General features: G+C 44.0%; 2 non-coding genes across 2 annotated transcripts; both read right to left on the reverse strand.

Moving 5' to 3' along the window:
* Positions 1 to 81, reverse strand: trnas-aga (transfer RNA serine (anticodon AGA)). Its single transcript has one exon. It is a non-coding gene; the product is annotated as a tRNA-Ser (tRNA).
* A 1813-nt stretch (positions 82 to 1894) lies between these two features.
* trnaf-aaa (transfer RNA phenylalanine (anticodon AAA)) lies at positions 1895 to 1975 on the reverse strand. The gene has a single exon. It is a non-coding gene; the product is annotated as a tRNA-Phe (tRNA).
* Between the last annotated feature and the right edge of the window lie 17988 nt (positions 1976 to 19963).

Below are 19963 nucleotides of genomic sequence, written 5' to 3' on the forward strand. Positions count from 1 at the left end.
CGTAGTCGGCAGGATTCGAACCAGCGCGGGATAACCCAATGGATTTCTAGTCCATCGCCTTAACCACTCGGCCACGACTACTGTGTCGCAGCTTTTTTAAACATTGCTCAGAAAAAAACTCAGTCATCCATCTCTGTGCAGCAGACGGCCAAAGACACCTGAAAAATTCTCCGTTTGCTAAAAATCTGGACGAGGAAATCTCCTCTCCCTGTATTTTTACAGTTCGATATTGCTCTGGAACTTTTTAATATGAGTCTCTTCCAAGAAATAGAAGTAAAATTCTACAATTTGAAACAACTGCCTCTTCGTCGGGGAATTAAACCCCGGTCTGCCGCGTGACAGGCGGGGATAGTCACCACTATACTAATGAGGAACTGACGTGTACCAATTCTGTCAGAGCAGGAATCGAGCCACTGTGAACAGAACTGGACACCATGAGAAGTCGGCAGACACATTGAGAGACAGAGACAAACCGACAAACAGGGAGAGACAGACAGCAAGATAGAGACAACGAGAGACAGAAAGTGTAAGACTGAGAAGGAGAGGCAGACTGAGTGAGAAAAAGACTCAAACATATACATATACAGAGATGTGTGTGTGTGATCTATTAAGAGATAGAGGGAAAGAGTGAGCAAAAGACAATGATAATGACAGTTACAAGGAGAGAGACAGATGGAGAGAGAGCGATAGAGACTAAAACAGAAAATGATGGAAATACTTCTCAGCTCACAGGCAGGGTCTAGCAGAGACAGGCAAAGTCATGGACAGACCGAAATGATGGCAAAGAGAGAGCCAGTCAGACAAAGAGTCTGAGAGATTCCCATTGGAATAGTCGTGGTACCATGAGAAAGAGACAGATTGAGAGACAGAGACAAACTGAGAAACAGGGACAGACAGAGTGAGTCAGACTGAGAGAGACAAAGACTCAAACATACGAAAACATACACAACTCTCTGAAGAGAGAGAGTGGCAGAGACCGAGCGACGCAGATACATTTCATTTCATTATCGGTTCAGACTGTCACATTGTTACAGAAAATTGCTGATTCACCGATGAAAATCTGGTCTCACTGATCAGAATGGGAGAAAATCCGTGTTAAATTAAAGAGACACCAGAAGTGGGGTACGAAGCCACGCGGAAAAACGCATTGAATTTTAAGGCCAACGCCTCAACCACTCGGCTATCCTAGTCCTGTGAGAACCTGGATTCTGTCTCTGTGAGAATCTGGGCCCCAACTCCACATACAAACACATACACATCGGCTTTCAGTGAGCATTTACGAAAATTTTAATAATATTGAAACGGGGGCAACTCTCCTATTCTTTTTCGAGTAATGCACTGGGAACTTTCATATCCACCCGAGGGTGCAGACGGAGCTTCAATTTAACATTTCATCCGAAAGTCAACAGCTTCAACATTGCAAAATTCCCCAAGTGCTGCACTTGAGTGTTAGCCAAGATGATATTCTCAAGTTTAAGAAGTGCGACTTGAACACACAAACTCCCGATTCAGTCGAGAGTGCTGCCACTGAACCAAAGCCGATACAAAAGTTCACAACCGTATTATTTTCCCCAAGTCTTTTTTATAAGTTCCAGGACATACCAAATTCATGGTGATTATTTCCACAGACAGTTGCACATACACAGAGACATATATAGAGATAGACAGACACAGAGACACACACACATATAACCAAAAATTTGCACGCACCAACGGGCATGCTCAGTTTTTGAACGTACATTTTTGAAACGGATGTATGGTGAATATTGCAGATTTATAAAAATGAGAAAAAAATGTCAGTATTGCAAGGTGTGGGACGTTATTCCATCTATCTCAGGATCAGTTTGACAGAGAAACGGTTAAATTGTTAAATGGAATGAAAAATGCTGAGAATCGTAGTCGGCAGAATTCGAACCTGCGCAGGATAACCCAATGGATTTTTAGTCCGTCGCCTTAACCACTCGGCCACGATTACTGTGTCTTTCAGGGACAGACAGAGTGATTCAGACTGAGAGAGACAAAGACTCAAACATCTGAACAATGCACTATTCTCTGAAGAGAGAGAGAGACAGGCAGAGACCGAGCGACACAGATACATTTCATTATCGGGTCAGATTGTCACATTGTTACAGAAAATTGCAGATTCAAACGATGAAAATCCGGTTTTACTGATCAGAATGGGAGGAAATCCGTGTCAAATGAAAGAGATACCAGGAGTGGGGTTCGAACCCACGCGGGAAAATTTTAAGGCCAACGCCATTACCTTTCGGCTATTCTTGTTCTGTGTAAACCTGGTGAGTACTTGGTTGAGATTCACTCAGAAAAAACTCAGTCATCAATCTCTGTGCAGCAGACGGCCAAAGAATCGTGAAAAAGTCTCCGTTTCCTAAAAATCATGAAGAGGCTCTATCCTCTACGTTTATTTTTACAGTTCTTTATTGCTATATAACTTTTTAATATGAATCTCTTCCAAGAAACAGAAGTAAAATTCTACATTTTAAAACAACGACCTTCTCGACGGGAAATTGAACCCCTGTTTCCCGCGTGACAGGCGGGGATACTCACCACTATACTGACGAGGAACTGACAGGTAACATTCCTGTCAGAGCAGGAATCGAGCTGAACAGAACTGGACATCATGAGAAGTCGACAGACACAATGAGGGACAGAGCCAAACCGACAAACAGGGAGAGACAGACAGCGAGATCGAGGCAACGAGAGACAGCATGTCAAGACTGAGAAGAAGAGGCAGACTGACTGAGAAAAAGACTCAAACACTTCCATATACAGAGATATGTGTGTGTGTGTGTGATCTCTAAAGAGAGAGAGGGAAAGAGTGAGAGAAGGACCATGATAAAGACAGTGACAAGGAGAGAGACAGATAGAGAGTGAGCGACAGAGCGAGAGACAGACAAAGATATAAACAGAAAATGATGGCAATTCCCAGCAGGTTAGATACAGGACCTACCTGCGACAGGCAAAGAGAGACAGACAGGCAGAGACATAGACAGACAGAGATGATGGGACAGTGAGAAGAGAGACTGAGAGAATCCCATTGGAACAGAACTGATCACCGTGAGAATGAGACAGACACATTGATAAACAGAGACAAACAGTGAAAAAGGGAGAGACAGACCGCGAGATAGAGACAGAGAGAGACAGAAAGCTTGAGACTGAGAGGGAGGTTCAGACTGAGTGAGACAAAGATTCAAATACATACATACACAGAGATGTGTTTGCGTGCTCCATAAAGAGAGTGAGGCAAATAGTGATGGAATGACAAGAAAAAGACAGGAACAAAAAGAGAGACAAAGAGGGAGACAGATAGAGAGAAAGTCAGATAGAGAGAGAGAGACATAGAAATGATGGGAAAGAGAGAGCCAGTCAGACAAAGAGTCTGAGAGAATCCTATTGGAACAGAACTGGACACCGTGAGAGAGACAGTTTGAGAGACAGAGACAAACGGAGAGACAGGGACAGACAGAGTGAATCAGAGAGAGGCAGACTGAGAGAGACAAAAACTCAAACACATAAACACATACACAGCTCTCTAAAGAGAGAGAGAGGCAGAGACTGAGCGACACAGATACATTTCACAATTTCATTTCATTGTCTGCTCAGAGTGTCACAGAGTTACAGAAAAATGCAAATGCAACAGATGAAAATCGGATATCACTGAGCAGGATGGGAAAAATCTCTGTTTAATTAACATATTCCAGGAGTGGGGTTCGAGTTAACTCGGGTATAAACCCATTGGATTTTATGCCCAACACCTTAACCGCCCGGCCATCCTAGCCCTGTCAATGCTGGGACTCTGTCTCGATGAGAAGCTGGCCTTTAACTCCATCCGCACAGACGCACACAGACACATCGGATTTCAGGGAGCATTTTCCAGCATTTTTCGTCATATTGACACGGGCGCAACTCTCCTATTCTTCTTCGATAAGGCTCTGGGAACTTTCACATCCACCCGAAGGTGCAGACGAAGCTTCCATTTCACATTTCATCCGAAAGTCAACAGCTTCAACAATGCAAAATTCCCCATGTACTGCATTTGAGAGTCAGCCAAGATTATATGCTCAAGTCTCAGGAGTGGGACTTACACACACAACCTCCTGATTCAGTCGAGAATGGAGCCAATGAACCATAGCCAATATCAAAGATCACAACCGTATTATTTTCCCCAAGTTTTTAAAAAAGTTCCAGGACATATCAAATTCATGGTGATGATTTCCATAGACAGTTGCACATACACAGAGACATACATACAGATAGACATACACAGACACGCACACACACACTTATCAAAAATATACACGCATCAACATAGAAACATAATAATTAGTTGCAGGAGTTGGTCATTCGGCCCTTCGAGCCTGCACCACCATTCAGTAAGATCATGGCTCATCATTCAACCTCAGTACCCCTTTCCTGTTTTCTCTCCATACCCCTTGATCTCTTTAACAATAAGGGCCATATCTAACTCCCTTTTGAATATATCGAACGAAATGGCCTCAACAACTTTCTGCGGTAGAGAATTCCACAGGTTAACCACTCTCTGAGTGAAGAAGTTTCTCCTCATCTCGGTCTTAAATGGCTTACCCCTTATTCTTGGACTGCGACCTTGGCTCTTGAACTCCACAGCAACGGGAAAATTCTTTCTGCCTCTAACCCGTCCAATCTCGTCAGAATTTTATATATTTCTATGAGATCGCCTCTCATTCTTCTGAACTCCAGTGGATACCAGCCCAATTGCTCCAGTCTCTATTCATATGTCAGTCCCGCCATCCCAGGAATCAAGCTGGTGAACCTTCGCTGTACTCCCTCAATCGCAAGGACGTCCTTCCTCAGATTTGGAGACCAAAACTGAACACAATATTCTAGGTGTGGCCTCACCAAGACCCTGTGTAATTACAGTAAGACCTCCCTGCTCCTATACTCAAATCACCTCGCTATGAAGGCGAACATGCCATTTGCCTTTTTACCGCCTGCTGCCAACTTTCCATGACTCATGTACTATGGCACCAGATCAAGACATACAAAGAGTGCCTTAGACAAATAGAGGGATAGACAGGCAGGGTCACTCTCGCTACTTTGGCTGCCTTTTGCTTTTTTCTATCCGTATGTAACGTGAATATTGCAGATTAATGAAAGAAAGAAAAAAATGGCAGTATTGAAAGGTGTGTTACTTTATTCCACCAACCACAGGATCAGTTTTGCGGAGACCTCGCCAAATTGTGAAATGGAAAGAATTGTAGTCGGCAGGATTCGAACCTGGCGGGAAAATCCCAATGCATTTCTAGCGCATCGCCTTAATCACTGGGCCACGACTACTAGTTTGCTGCATCTTTAAATGTCACTCAGATAAAACTCAGTCATCCATCTCTGTGCAGCAGACGGCCACAGAATCCTGAAAAAGTTTCTGTTTGCTAAAAATCTGGAAGAGACAATCTCCTCTTTCTGTATTTTTACTCTTCTATTTTGCTCTCGAACTTTTTAACATGAATCTATACCAAGAAACAAAAGTAAAATTCTACATTTTGAAAAGCCTTCCCCCTGTCTGGGAATTCAACTCCGGTATCCTGTGTAACAGGCGGTGATAATCACCACTATACCAACGAGGTACTGACGGGTATGGGCTCTCTAAGAGCAGAAATCGAGCTGTGAACAGTACTGGACACCATGAGAAGTCGACATGCACATTGAGACACAGAGATAAACAGAGAAACAGGGAGAGACAGACAGCGAGATAGAGAGAAAGAGACAGATAAAGTGTGAGACTGAGAGGGTGAGAAAGACTGAGTGAGATAAAACAAACTCAAGCACATACATACAAAGATGTGTGTGTGCTCTATAAAGAGAGAAAGGGTAAGAGTGATAGAAATACAGAGATGAAGACAGGGACAAAGAGAGTCACAGAGATAGACAGATAGAGAGAGAGAGACAGATAGAGTGAGAGAGACAGAGATAAAAAGAGAAAATGATAGAAATACTCAGCAGGTTAGAGACAGGGCAAAGAAAGCCAGGCAGGCAGAGACATAGACAGATAGAGTGAGACGATGGGAAAGAGAGAGACAGTCAGACAGAGAGGGATGATGGGAAAGAGAGACCCAAATAGACAGGGAGACTGAGAGAATCCCATTGAAGCAGAATTTTGACACCGTGAGAAAGTAAGAGACAGATTGAGAGACAGGGACAAACAGAGAAACATAGAAAATAAGTGCATGAGTAGGCCATTCGGGCTTTCGAATCTGCACCACCATTCAATATGAGCATGGCTGATCATTCAGCTCAGTACCACTTTCCTGCTTTCTCTTCAAACCTCTTGATGCCTTTAGCCATAATGGCCATACCGAACTCCCTCTTGAATATAGCCAATGAATTGGCATCAACAACTCTCTGCAATAGGGAAATCCACAGGTTAACAACTCTCTGAGTGAACAAGTTTCTCCTCATCTCGGTCCTAAATGACCTGCCCCTTATCATTAGACTATGTCCCCTAATTCTGGACTTCCCCAACATCGGGAATTTTCTTGCTGCATCTAACCTGTTAAGTCCCGTCAGAATTGTTCATGTTTCTATGAGATCCCCTCTCATGCTTCTAAACTCCAGTGACTACAAGCCACTGTCGATCCAGTCTCTCCTCATATGTCAGTCCTGTCATCCCGGGAATCAGTCTGGTGAACCTTCGCTGCACTCCCTCAATAGCAAGAAAGTCCATCCTCAGATTACGAGACCAAAACTGAACACAATATTCCAGGTGAGGTCTCACAAAGGCCCTGTACAACTGCAGTAAGACCTCCGTACTCCTATACCCAAAACCCCTAGCTATAAAGGCCAAAATACCATTTGCCTTCTTCACCGCCTGCTGTAACTGCATGCCAACTTTCAATGACTGATGTACCACGACACGCAGCTCCCATTGCAACTCCCCTTTTCCTAATCTGCCGCCATATCGATAATATTCTGCCTTTGTGTTTTTGCCACCAAAGTGGATAACCTCACATTTATTCACATTATACTGCATCTGCCATACATTTGCCCACTCACCTAACCTGTCCAAGTCATCCTGCAGCCTACTAGCGTCCTCCTCACAGCTCACACCGCCACCCTGTTAGTATCATCTGCAAACTTGAAGATATTACACTCAATTCCTTCATCTAAATCATTAATGTATATTGTAAATAGCTGGGGTCCCAGCACTGAGCCCTGTGGCACCCCAGTAGTCACTGCCTGCTTTTCTGAAAAGGACCCGTTTATCCCGACTCTCTGCTTCCTGTCTGCCAACCAGTTCTCTATCCACGTCAGTACATTACCCCCAATAGCATGTGCTTTAATTTTGCACACCAATACGTGTGTGGGACCTTCTTGAAAGTCTTTTGAAAGTCCAAATACACCACATCCACTGGTTCCCCTTGTCCACTATACGAGTTACATCCTCAATAAATTCCAGAAGATTTGTCAAGCTTGAATTCCCTTTCAGAAATTCATTCAGCTTGGACCGATCCTGTCATTGCTTTACAAATGCACTGCTATTTCATCTTTAATAATTGATTCCTACAATTTCCCCACTACTGATGTCAGACTAACCGGTCTATAATTATCCGTTTTCTAACTCCCTCCTTTTTTAAAATGTAGTGTTACATTAGTTACTCTCCAGTCCATACGAACTGATCTGGAGTCCATGGACTGTTGGAAAATGATCACCAATGAATCCGCTATTTCTAGGGCCACTTCCTTAAGTACTTTCCAATGATGACTTTCAGGCCCCGGGGATTTATCGGTCTTCAATCCCATCAATTTCCCTAACACAATTACCTGACTAATAAGGATTTCCTTCAGTTCCTCCTTCTCGCTAGATCCTTGGTGCCCTAGTATTTTTGGAAGGTTATGCGTGTCTTCCTTCGTGAAGACAGAAACAAAGTAATTGTTCAACTTGTCTACCATTTCTTTGTTCCCCATTATAAATTCACCTGAATCTGACTGCAAGGGACCTACGTTTGTCTTCTCGAATCTTTTTGTCTTCACATATCTATAGAACTTTATTATGTTTCCAACAAGCTTCCTCTCATAATCTATTTTCCCCTTCCTAATTAAACCCTTTGTCCTCCTCTGCTGAATTCTAAATTTCTCCCAGTCCTCAGGTTGCGGCTTTTTCTGGCCAATGAAAATGCCTCTTCCTTGCATTTAACACTATCCTTAATTTCCCTTGTTATCTACGGTTGAACCACCTTCCCCGTTTTATTTTTACTCCAGACAGGGAAATACAAATGTTGAAGTTCATCCATGTGATCTTTAAATGTTTGCCATGGCCTATCCACCGTCAATCCTTTAAGTATCATTTGCCAGTCTATTCGAGCCAATTCACGTCTCATATCATCGAAGTTACCTTTTCTTAAGTTCAGGATCCTAGACTCTTAATTAACTGTGTCACTTGCCACCTTAATAAAGAATTCTACCTTATTATGGTCACTCTTCCCCAAGGGGCCTCGCACAACAAGATTGCTAATTAGTCCTTTCTCATTACACATCACCCAGTCTAGGATGGCCAGCCCTCTTGATCGTCCCTCGACATCCTCCTCCACCGTATTGCATCCTGTTTGGTTCGCCCAATCTGCATGTAGAGTAAGGTCTTGATAACTGCCTTTATCTTTATGGCACACATCCTTAATTTCTTGTTGGATGCTGTCCCCAAATTCACTACTGTTGTTTACTGATCTCTACAAAACTCCTCTAGCGTTTTCTTCCATTTGGTATTCCGCAGCTCCACCCATGCATGTTCCCCATCATCCAAGCTAATGTCGTTCCTTACTATTGCCTTAATTTCCTCTTTAACCAGCAACGCTACCCCACCACCTTTTCATTTCTATCTGTGCTTCCTGAATGTTGAATTCCCAGCCTTGGTCACCCTGGAGCTATGTCTCCATCATGCCAATTATACCATATTCAGTAATTGCTGCTGGGCAGTTAATTCGTCCACTTTATTACGAATACTCCTCGCAACGAGGCACAGAGCCTTCAGGCTTGTTATTTTAGTACATTTTGACCCTTTATAATTTTGCTGGAAAGTGGCCCTGTTTGATTTCTGCCCTCCACCTTACGTTTATTTTTTCACTTCTGCGGCCCCTTCTACTTTCCTCTGTCTCCCGTCACCCTGCCATATTACTTTAAACATGCCCCAACACGAGCAAACACTCCCCCTTGGACATTGTTTCTGGTCCTGCCCTGATGCAGACCTTCCGGTTTAGTTCTGGTCCCACATCCCCCCCAGAACCGGTTCCAAAGTCCCAAGAATTGAATCCCTCCCATCTGCACCACATTTCAAGCCACGTATTCACGTGAGCTATCCTGCGATTCCTGCTCCGACTTGCAGGTGGCACTGGTCGCAATCCTGAGTTTGCGACCTTTGAGGTCCTACATTTTAATTTAACTCCGAGCTCCCTGAATTCAGCTTGTAGGTCCTCAGACAGAGTGAGTCAGAGAGTGACAGAGACTCAAACACATAAAGATATACAGGGCTCTCTAAAGATAGAGAGTGAGAGGCACAGATACATTTCACGATTCCATTTCTTTGTCAGTTGAGAGTGTGACAGAGTTACAAATTCAACAGAAGCCATTCGGGTAACACTGAGCAGGATGGGAGAAAATCGGTGTTAAATTCAAGAGTTACCAGGAGTGGGGTTCGACACCACGCGGGTATAACCCATTAGATCTTAAATGCAACGACTTATACACTCGGGCATTCGGGACTTGTGAACCTTCACATTCTGTCTCTGTGAGAATCTGGGCTTGAGCTCCACCCTCACAGACACACGCATACACACAGGTTTTCAGTGAGCATTTCAGAATATTTACATAAAAGTGACACGGGGCAACTCACTACTCTTTTTCGAATAATGCTGTTGGAACTTTAATATTCACCCGAGAGAGCAGACAGAGCTTCAATTTAACATTTCATCCGAAAGTCAACAGCTTCAACAATGCAAAATTCTGCAAGTACTGCACTTGAGTGTCAGCGAAGATTATATGCTCAAGTCTCAGGAGTGGGACTTGAAATCGAAAATACTGCTGCTGAACCAAAGCCGATATCAAATGTCACAACCGTATTATTTTCCCCAAGTCTTTTTAACAAGTTCCAGTACATACCAAATTCATGATGATGATATCCACAGACAGTTGCACGTACACAGTGACATACATACAGATAGGCACAAATAGAGATACACACACACACACACACACGACCAAAATATACACGCACCAACGGACATACACAGAATGCCTTAGACATATAGAGGGATAGACAGGCTGAATCACTGTCGCTAATTTGGCTGATTTTTGCATTTTTCAATCCGTATGTATCGTGAATATTGCAGATTAATGAAAATTAGAAAAAATGTCACTGTTGAAAGGTGTGGGACATTATTCTACCTTACTCTGGATCCGTTTTGCAGAGATCTGGTTAAATTGTGAAATGGAATGAAAAATGCTGAAATCAGTTTTCGGCAGGATCGAACCTGCGCAGGAAAACCCCAATGTGTTTCTTCGTCCATTGCCTTCACCAACCAGGCACGATACTGCGTTTCTGCCTCTTTAAATGTTACTCAGATAAAACTCAATCATCTATCTCTCTGCATCAAAACGCCACAGAATCCTGAAAAAGTCTCCATTTCCGAAAGATTTGGAAGAGCCAATCTCCTCTTGCTGTATTTTTACTCTTCTATGTTGCTCTGGAACTTTTAATATGAATCTATACCGAATAACAGAAGCACAATTCTACATTTCGAAAATGCTTCCTCCCGCATGACAGGCGGGGATAATCAGGACTAGACTAACGAGGTGCTGACGGGTGTAGATTTTGGGACAGCAGGAATCGCGCTGTGAAACGAACTGGATAACATGAGAAAGAGACAGACACATTGAGAGACAGACACAAAAAGAGAAACAGGGAGAGACATACAGCGAGCTAGAGAAATAGAGAGAGATTGCAAGTGTGAGATTGAGAGGGATAGGCAGGCTGAGTGAGATAAAGACTCAAACACACACATACACAGAGATGTGTGTGTGTGTGCACCATAAAGAGAGGGAGGCAAATAGTAATAGAAATCCAGAGACAAAGACAAAGACATGGACAAAGAGAGCGACAAAGAGAGAGAGAGATAGTGAGAGAGAAGATAGAGAGAGAGAGACAGAGATAAAAACAGAAAATTATGGAAATACTCAACAGGTTAGAGACAGGGTCGAACAGAGACAGGCAAAGAGAGACAGACAGGCAGAGACATAGACAGACAGTGATGATGGGAAAGAGCGAGACAGTCAGACAGAGAGACTGAGAGAATCCCTTTGGAACAGAACTGGACACTGTGAGAAAGACACGGGCAGATTGAGAGACCGAGACAAACAGAGAAACAGGGAGAGACAGAATGCATCAGAGAGAGGGAGTGTGAGGGAGACAAAGACTCAAACACGCAAACACATGCACAGATCTCTAAAGAGACAGAGATAGAGAGTGAGGCAGAGACTGCGAGACAGAGATATTTCACGATTCCATTTCTTTATCGGTTCAGAATGTCATAGAGTTACAGTAAAATGCAGATTCAACAGATTCTTACTGCAGTTGTACAGAACCTTGGTGAGGCCTCACCTGGAATACTGTGTTCTGTTTTGATCTCCGAGTGTGAGGAAGGACGTTATTGCTATTGAGGGAGTGCAGCGAAGGTTCACCAGACTGATTCCCGGGATGGCTGGACTGTTAAGTGAGGACATACTGGATTAACTGGATTTTTATACATTGGAGATTAGAAGGATGAGAGAGGATTTCATAGAAACGTAAAGATTCTGGCGGAACGGGAGAGGTTAGATGCGGGTAGCTTGTTCCCGATTTTGGGGAAGTCCAGAACCAGGGGACACAGCCTTAGGACAGCCATGTCAACGTGGTGCCAATTATATCATATTCATTAATTGCTGCCTGTGCAGTTAATTCTTCCACCTTATTACGAATACTCCTCGCATTGAGGCACAGAGCCTTCAGGCTTGACTTTTTAACAACTTTGTCCCTTTAGACTTTTGCTGTAATGTGGCCCTTTTTGAAATGAATGACAAGGGTGTATACGTTTGCAGGAGGATGTGAGGGGAAACAAACATAATACGAGGGGAAGAGTACATCTGCGATGGACAAGTACGAGATCAAAATGAATGGAAATATAAGGGGAATATCGTTATTCGTGTGCCGGAGAGAAAGAAGCCGAACTATAGGTCCTCGCCCAGTGGGCGACGGGAGCAAGTATAGCTGCGGGTATGACAATACTACGGAAGAATTTGCCAGGGGAATAAACCCTGCCCGAACCGAAACCACACGTTACAACTATCAAGGGCGAGGAGAATATTGTGCGGTAACTAGCCTGGGAACTTACGTGACTTCAAGACTATCGGTGGCAGTGGGAAGAGCACGCATGACATGCCAGGAAGACAGTGACATGAAATATAAGCGATGAGATTAAGCAAGATATTGATGTTTACATGTAAGAGCAAGCACAATCAATTCCCCTGTTACTTGAAGATTTAAATATCTCAAGAAATAACATTAAAAGATATTAAGAGCTGAAGGATAAAGCAACATAACTGGAGAGTGAAATAAAGGATAACCTGAAAAACCCGCCTTAGTACTTGAGATTATACATCCCTGGATAACGATCCTTTCACATAACCTAGTGGCAGTACAGATAGTTATAGCCTTGAGTTGGCTGGTGATGTTATCTAACAAGTGCAAAGATAGGCGAGGCTTCCCCGAGCAAAGTTGCAAGATAGGGATTAGAATTATATCCCATGTGTTAGTCCTAGTGCAGCTGATAGTGGTGTTGATGCTCCTGGGAGACTGTGCAGGCAGATACAAGAGACGCAGAAACAAGAGGTTGGCCAAGGCCCGTAATCAAGAACGCAGAAAGCCTTTGCAAGATCCAAAGAAGGTTAATCAAACAGAAAGACGGCATGAATACCTATGTGAGTCGTGAGTGTCCCAATCCGATCGCCTCATCAATGAAACCGAGGCAGGAGACACACGAATCAAGACAGAATAAGGCAGGGAAAGGAAAATTGTTGTTCATGGTGCGATATTTTTAAGGGCTGGTCACCTGAAACCTACGCAGTCCTCAAATTGATATGGCATTCAATTGAGGTAATAATGGTAGTGGAAGGGATATGTATCGTGATCCAACTATATCTGATGTGTCAGATCAGAGAGATATACAACCACGTGCTTCTAGCCGAACAGCAAACAGCCTTGTTAATTATGTAATGTAGGCATGATAGGGAGGCGAATGATTTTGTAATGCATTAGGGAAACAACCAAGAACCCGAGCTTGTGCACTGTCTGTACAAAAAGAAATATAAGTGGCGTGCCAATATCCCAGGGAAATGGTCAAGGGTAGTATGTAAAGACTCCGCAAAATATGGAACTACGAGCGATCCCAGGGATATGAACTTGATATCACCATTTCCAGCAGATGGCTCAGAACATATATGTGCTCAGCTGATTATTTAGAAATAATCAGAGACCAACAGGAGGGACTGAAAGGGCAGATTACAAATTGTAATTACAATTAATAATAATAATTGCGATGTTTTAAAATGGAGTTAAAAGGTTTTTAAAATGGAACACACAGCCTGTTTTTCAGACTGTGGGAAGCATGTGTGGGATGCCTACCACAGAGGAGCAGATGTTCCAATTCATACACCAAAGGGAGCTGGACACGGACACAGACAACATAGAATTTGAATTGTACAGCAAGATAAGAGTTAAATAAAAATAATCATAACAACATGTGTTTGGATTTCCCAATGAAGGCATATAGAAGCCAGATTGGAGGAATCGCTGTACCAATCATTCATGTATTAATCAGCATTTATTAATTTTAACTTGCGTAATTACGTAATGCTATCATTTGAAACTGTATAATGTAAGTTGTCTCTGGCAGTATCTTCGAGCATTCTTTCAAGGATAGCTCCCCTGCCGGCTTGTATTAATAAAACCTGCATTAAGTTTAAGGCTAACAGAATCCGAGTGGTGGTTTGAAGTTAACGCTAACAAGGTTAGAGAGATAGGGAGAGGTGTAGCGGCCCGTGGAGGTTAGGGAGATAGGGAGGGGTTTAGGGCTGGAGGAGGTTACAGAGATAGGGAGGGGTGTCGGGGCTGGAGGAGGTTAGAGAAAGGTAGGGGCGGGGCCATCGAGGGATTTGAACACGAGGCTGAGAATTCTAAAAGCAGCGCCTCGCTGGGGCCGAGGAGCGGGGAGAAGTGCCGTAACGCAACCCCCTCACTACCAACCCTGCACTAAACCCCATCATCTGTTAAATCACCTGGAGTTCCTACGACCATCCTCCCCCTCTCTCTTGGTATTTATCTACTCACTTCCTCACTCAAAGCTTATCTCCTATTGACAGTCCGTGTGAGTGCCCTCGCTGTCCCAGAATTGCTCCCCTTGGACACCGACTGACCTTCCCCGTGCCTCCTCCGCCCCCCTCCTGTTCCATGACGGCCGACAAATTCAGGTTGTGTTCCAGTTAGCAAGCAAAAGATCCGGGCAGCGCGGGGGGAGGGCTCGTATAAATTAAAACACATGGCGGGCCGGTTAGGGCATGGGGGGGCCCCCAGGCCATATGTTTGACACTTCTGATCTACCCTGTCATTCCCAATAAGAATTTTGTTTGTTTTAAAATGAGATCACCTCTCATTCTTCTAAACTGTAGAGAATATAGGCTTAGTCTACTCAATCTCTCCTCACAGGACAATCCCCCCATCCCAGGAATCAGTCAGGTGAACCTTCGTTGCTATCCTCAATGGCAAGTCCATACGTCCTTAGGTAAGCAATCAAAACTGTACACAATACTCCAGGTGTAGTCTCACCAGGGTCCTACATAATTGCAGTAAAACGTTCAAGAGCAAGTTTTTATTTAAATGGAGAAAGATTGCAAAGTGCCGCAGTACAGCAGGACTGGGGGTTACTTGTGCATGAAACACAAAAGGATAGTATGCAGGTACAGCAAGTGATCTGGAAGGCCAATGGTATCTTGACCTTTATTGCAAAGGGGATGGAGTATAAAAGTGGGGAAGTTTTGCGACAGATATAAAAGGTTTTGGTGAGGCCACACCTGGAAAACTGCGTGCAGTTTTGATTATCATATTTACGAAAGGATACAATTGCTTTGGAGGCAGTTCAGAGAAGGTTCACTAGGTTGATATTAGGGATGAGCAGATTGACTTTTGAGGAAAGGTTGAGAAGTTTGGGCCTCTACTCATTGGAATTCAGAAGAATGAGAGGTGATCTATCGAAACGTTTAAGACTATGAGGGGTCTTGACAAGGTGGATGCAGAGCTGAGGTTTCCACTGATGGGGGAGACTCGAACTAGAGGGCAAGATCTCAGAAGAAGGGGCCGCACATTTCAAACAGATGAGGAGGAATTTCTTCTCTCAGAGGGCTGTAAATCGGCGGAACTTGCTGCCTCAGAGAGCTGTGGAAGCTGGGACATTAAATAAATTTAGGACAGAAATAGTTTCTTCAATGATAAGGGGATGAGGGGTCATGGGGAGCGGGCGGGTAAGTGGAGCTGAGTCTATGATCAGATCAGCCATGATCTTATTGAATGGCGGAGCAGGCTCGAGGGGTATGGCCTACTCCAGTTCCTATTTCTTATGTTCTTATGTTTACTATTATCCTCAGATCCTCTTGTAATAAACAACATACCATTTGGTTTCTTAATTGCTTGCAGTACTTGCATATTATCTTTCAGTGATTCGTGTCCAAGGACACCAAGATCCCTCTGCACACCAACATTTCCTAATCTCTCACCATTTCCAGTAGCTGTTTCCAGTCCACTTTGGCTAAACCACATCTCAGCTTAGTAAAAATGGCTTTTCCCCAATTGAAAACTTTTATTCCTGGTCTATCTTTGTCCTTTTCCAGAAATACCCTAAATCTAACTGAATTACGATCACGAGCACCAATGCTCACCCACTGCTACCCCTTCCACCTGCCCAGCTTCAGTCCCTAATACTAAGTCCAGAACTTCCCCCTCTCTTGCTGGCCTTGCTACGTGCTGGCTAAAAGATTCAGCTGGTTGCTGACCCCTCTTTGAAGAAGGGAAATAGGTGATTCCTATCCACTCTATCTAGGCTCCTCATAATTTAATACACCTCATTAAGGTCTGCGCTCAGCCTCCTCTGTTCCAAAGAAAACAAACTATTAAGTGGGTTGATGGGCTGGAGGAGGTTACAGAGATAGGGAAGGGTGAGACCTTGGAGAGATTTGAACAAGAGAATGCGTATTTTAAAGGCTGATGCCACCAGCCATCACGCCCAGTACAGAATGTGACTCACTACCAACAGGAAGGATGTTACGTTAAATACTACAAATGCATAATGAGAGGAAATCAATCTCTGTCCCTTTAACTAACAGCAACATGGAAAGAGGGAAATGAATGACCTTTAAATACCTGGTCCACTTGGCACTGAAGTGTCTGAAACTCATAATAGGAACTCATCAATGGAAATAAAATACTGACAGATGTTAAACTGTGTTGTTGACAAAATAAATCTCGATTTAACTTTTGAAAGATAAATAGTTTAACAGTGGTTGACACATACTCACCCGATGGGCCGACTCAGGATCCACCCCTCAAGAACCACGATTGGTTGCAGAACACGCTGCTCCCTTGGCCCTCCGGCTCTGATCTCTCTTCCTTTTGGTTCCCAGGGCAATCAATCACCACACGCCAACATCCCACTGCCAGATTAAGTTGAGGGGCTCGGAGGAAGAAATAAAATGAGGCCGTGAATCTGAGTTAAGAAATAAAATTAGAAAAAAATGATTAAATCAACGAGGAGAGACAATATAAACTAAAGGGTACAATCCTAAAGGGGATGCACGAACAGTGAGACATGCGGGTATATGTGGACAAATCGCTGAGGGTGGCAGGACAGGTTGGGAAAGCAGTTAAAAAAGCTTGCAGGATCCTGGGCATCACAGAGTACAAAAGCAAGGAGGTTATGATGAATCTTTGTAAAACACTGGTTCGGCCTCAAGTGGAGCATTGTGTCCAATTCTGGGCACCGCCCATTGGGATGGGATACCCTTAGAGAGGGTGCAGAAGAGATTGACAAGAATGATACACGAGATGAGGGACTTCAGTTTTGTGACTTGACTGGAGAAGGTGGGGTTGTTCTCCTTGGAACAGAGAACGTTGAGTGGAGAATTGATAGAGATGTTCAAAATCATGAGGGGTCCGGACAGATTAGATCGAGAGATACTTTTCCCATTGCCGGAAGCGTCAAGAACCAGAGGAGATGGATTTAAGGTGGATGACCAGAAGAACCAAAGGCGATGTAAGAAAAATCTATTTCATGCTACGAATCGTCAGGATCTGGAATGCCCGGCCTCAAAGGATGGTGGAGGCAGACTCAATCACAGCTTTCAAAAGGGAATTGGATAAGTATCTGAAAGAAAACATTTGCAGGGCCGGGGGGAAAAGGCGGGGCAGTGGGACTGGCTGGGAGCCGGCAAGGGCTCGACGGGCCGAATGGCCTTCCGTGCTGTAACCATTCTCTGATTGTTTGAGCAGAACCACTCTGTTCCCTGACTCAATCTAAAGCCTCCCTGTTTGTGAGCACCTCTGTTAAACCTGTTTATCTCCGCCTTCAATATATTCAATGATCCAGCCTCCACAGCTCTCTAGCAGAGAATTCCACAGATTTGCAAGAAGAAATTCCTCCTCATCTCATTCTTAAATGGTCTGAGGAGAAAAGCTGCATTTGTAAATAGAACAGGATTTACTGGGATTGCTTTGGGCACTGAACCATGTTCATTCTGGCAGCTCTTGTTTGTTGCTGATTATCTTAATAACCCCTATATATGGGCTGGAGATTAATATCTTGTAGAAATGTTGAACAAATTATCTTCGTTTCAAACACAGTTTGTCGAATATTTGATTCCTCCATGATCAGAGGAGACTAATTGATGTTCTTTTAGCGACTTCCATTTTAGTGCTTTTTCTGAATCTAACTTATATCACTTCTCACCATTTCACCTTCTATTAAATCAAACCCCAAACTTGTCCGGTTTGAGTACGTCAGTTGCAATTGTAGTAGAGTTAACTGCAGTGTCTTACTTTAAACTCAGCTGAAATCCTTTGAACCACCCCTTTATTGAACTGCCTTGCAAAATATTTGAAATCCGTTACTTTCTGTAACCTGGTTTTGGAACCGATTGAATTTTAAAATGCATCCACACATTTTGCACGTGATAGCCTGTGAAATATCCTGATATTTGTAATTGGCATTGCCACAAACTCAGCTCTCTAGACACCGATTCAATCCCTCTCCCCAACTTGTGTCTGTGCCTGAACCGGACTGTTTGCAAACTTGGTGCCATACTTAACCCTGAAGTATGTGTTTGACCACATATCCACAGCATAATTAAGAATGCATATTTCCACCTCTGTAACATCGCCCTTGCCTCACCTCATCCGCTGCTGACCCCTCATCCCTGCCTTTCTTACTTCTGGATTTGACTATTACAACACACTCTTGCCACATTCTCACCTGCATAAACTAGAGTTGATCCAGAATTCGGTTGCCCGTGCCCGAACTCTCACCAAGTCCAGCTCACCCATCAGCCCTGTGCTCGCTGAACTACATTGGCTTCTGGTTCAGCAACGCCTTGATTTCAAAATTCTAAAACTCATATTCAAAACACTTCATGGCCTCTCCCCTCCCTAGCTCTGTAAATTCCTCCAGCCCCAACCAGCACCAAACCGCCACCTCCACCCCCCGCCGCCCAACTATGAGATATCTATCTTCCTGAGCATCCCTGATTATAATTGGTGGCTGTGTCTTCTGTTGTCCAGACCCCAAGTTCTTGAAATCCCAGCCTAAACCTTTCTGTCTAACCTGCGCAGTACCTGCCCTGGCAGTTCCTGATGGGATACTGCAGAGCAAGTTTTTCTCTCTTATCTAATCCATGCTGCATCTTTCCACGGAGTGTTTGATAGGAGAGTGTAGGGTGAACTTTACTCAGTATCTAACCCGCGTTGTTCCTCCTCTGGGTGTGTTTGATGGGATGGTGTAGAGGGAGATTTACTCTGTATCTAACCCGTGCATTACCTGTCTTGGAAGTGTTTGATGGACAGTGTCGGGGGAGCTTTACAGTGTATGTAACCTGTGCTGTACCTGCACTGGGAGTGTTTGATGGGACAATGTCGCAGGAGTTGCACTCTTTCTCTAACCCATGCCGTAACTGCGATGGGAGTGTTTGATGGATCAGTCTATGGGGAGCTTTACACTCTGACTACCCCATGCTGTGACTCTTGTGCGAGTGTTTGATGGGACAGTGTAGAGGGAGATTAACTCTGTATCTAACCAATGCTGCACCTACACTGGGACTGTTTGGGACAGGCTAGAGGGTGATTTAACCTTCAATATCCAAGGCTGTATCTACCTGACAATGTCTGGTGAGACATTGTGGAGGGAGCTTTACTCTGTATCTAACCTGTGTTGTCATCATCATCATCATCATAGGTAGTCCCCCGAAATCGAGGAAGACTTGCTTCCACACCTGAAGTGAGTTATTTGGTGGCTGAACAGTCTAATACGAGAGCCACAGACTCTGTCACAGGTGGAACAGATAGTCGTTGAAGGAAGAGGTGGTTGGGTGCAGCACGCTCTTTCGATTACCTGCACTTCTTTTCTGCATGCCCTTGGCGATGAGACTCCCGGATGCACTTCCTCCACTTCGGGTGGTCTTTGGCCAGGGACTCCCAGATGTCAGTGGGTACCTCGCACTTTATCAGGGAGGCTTTGAGGGTGTCCTTATAACGTTTCCACTGCCCACCTTTGGCTCATTTTCCGTGAAGAAGCTCCGAATAGAGCACTTGCTTTGGAAGTCTCGTGTCTGGCATGCGAACTATGTGGTC

This window comes from Pristiophorus japonicus, chromosome 23, assembly GCF_044704955.1.
Source record: "Pristiophorus japonicus isolate sPriJap1 chromosome 23, sPriJap1.hap1, whole genome shotgun sequence".
Lineage (NCBI taxonomy): Eukaryota > Metazoa > Chordata > Chondrichthyes > Pristiophoridae > Pristiophorus > Pristiophorus japonicus.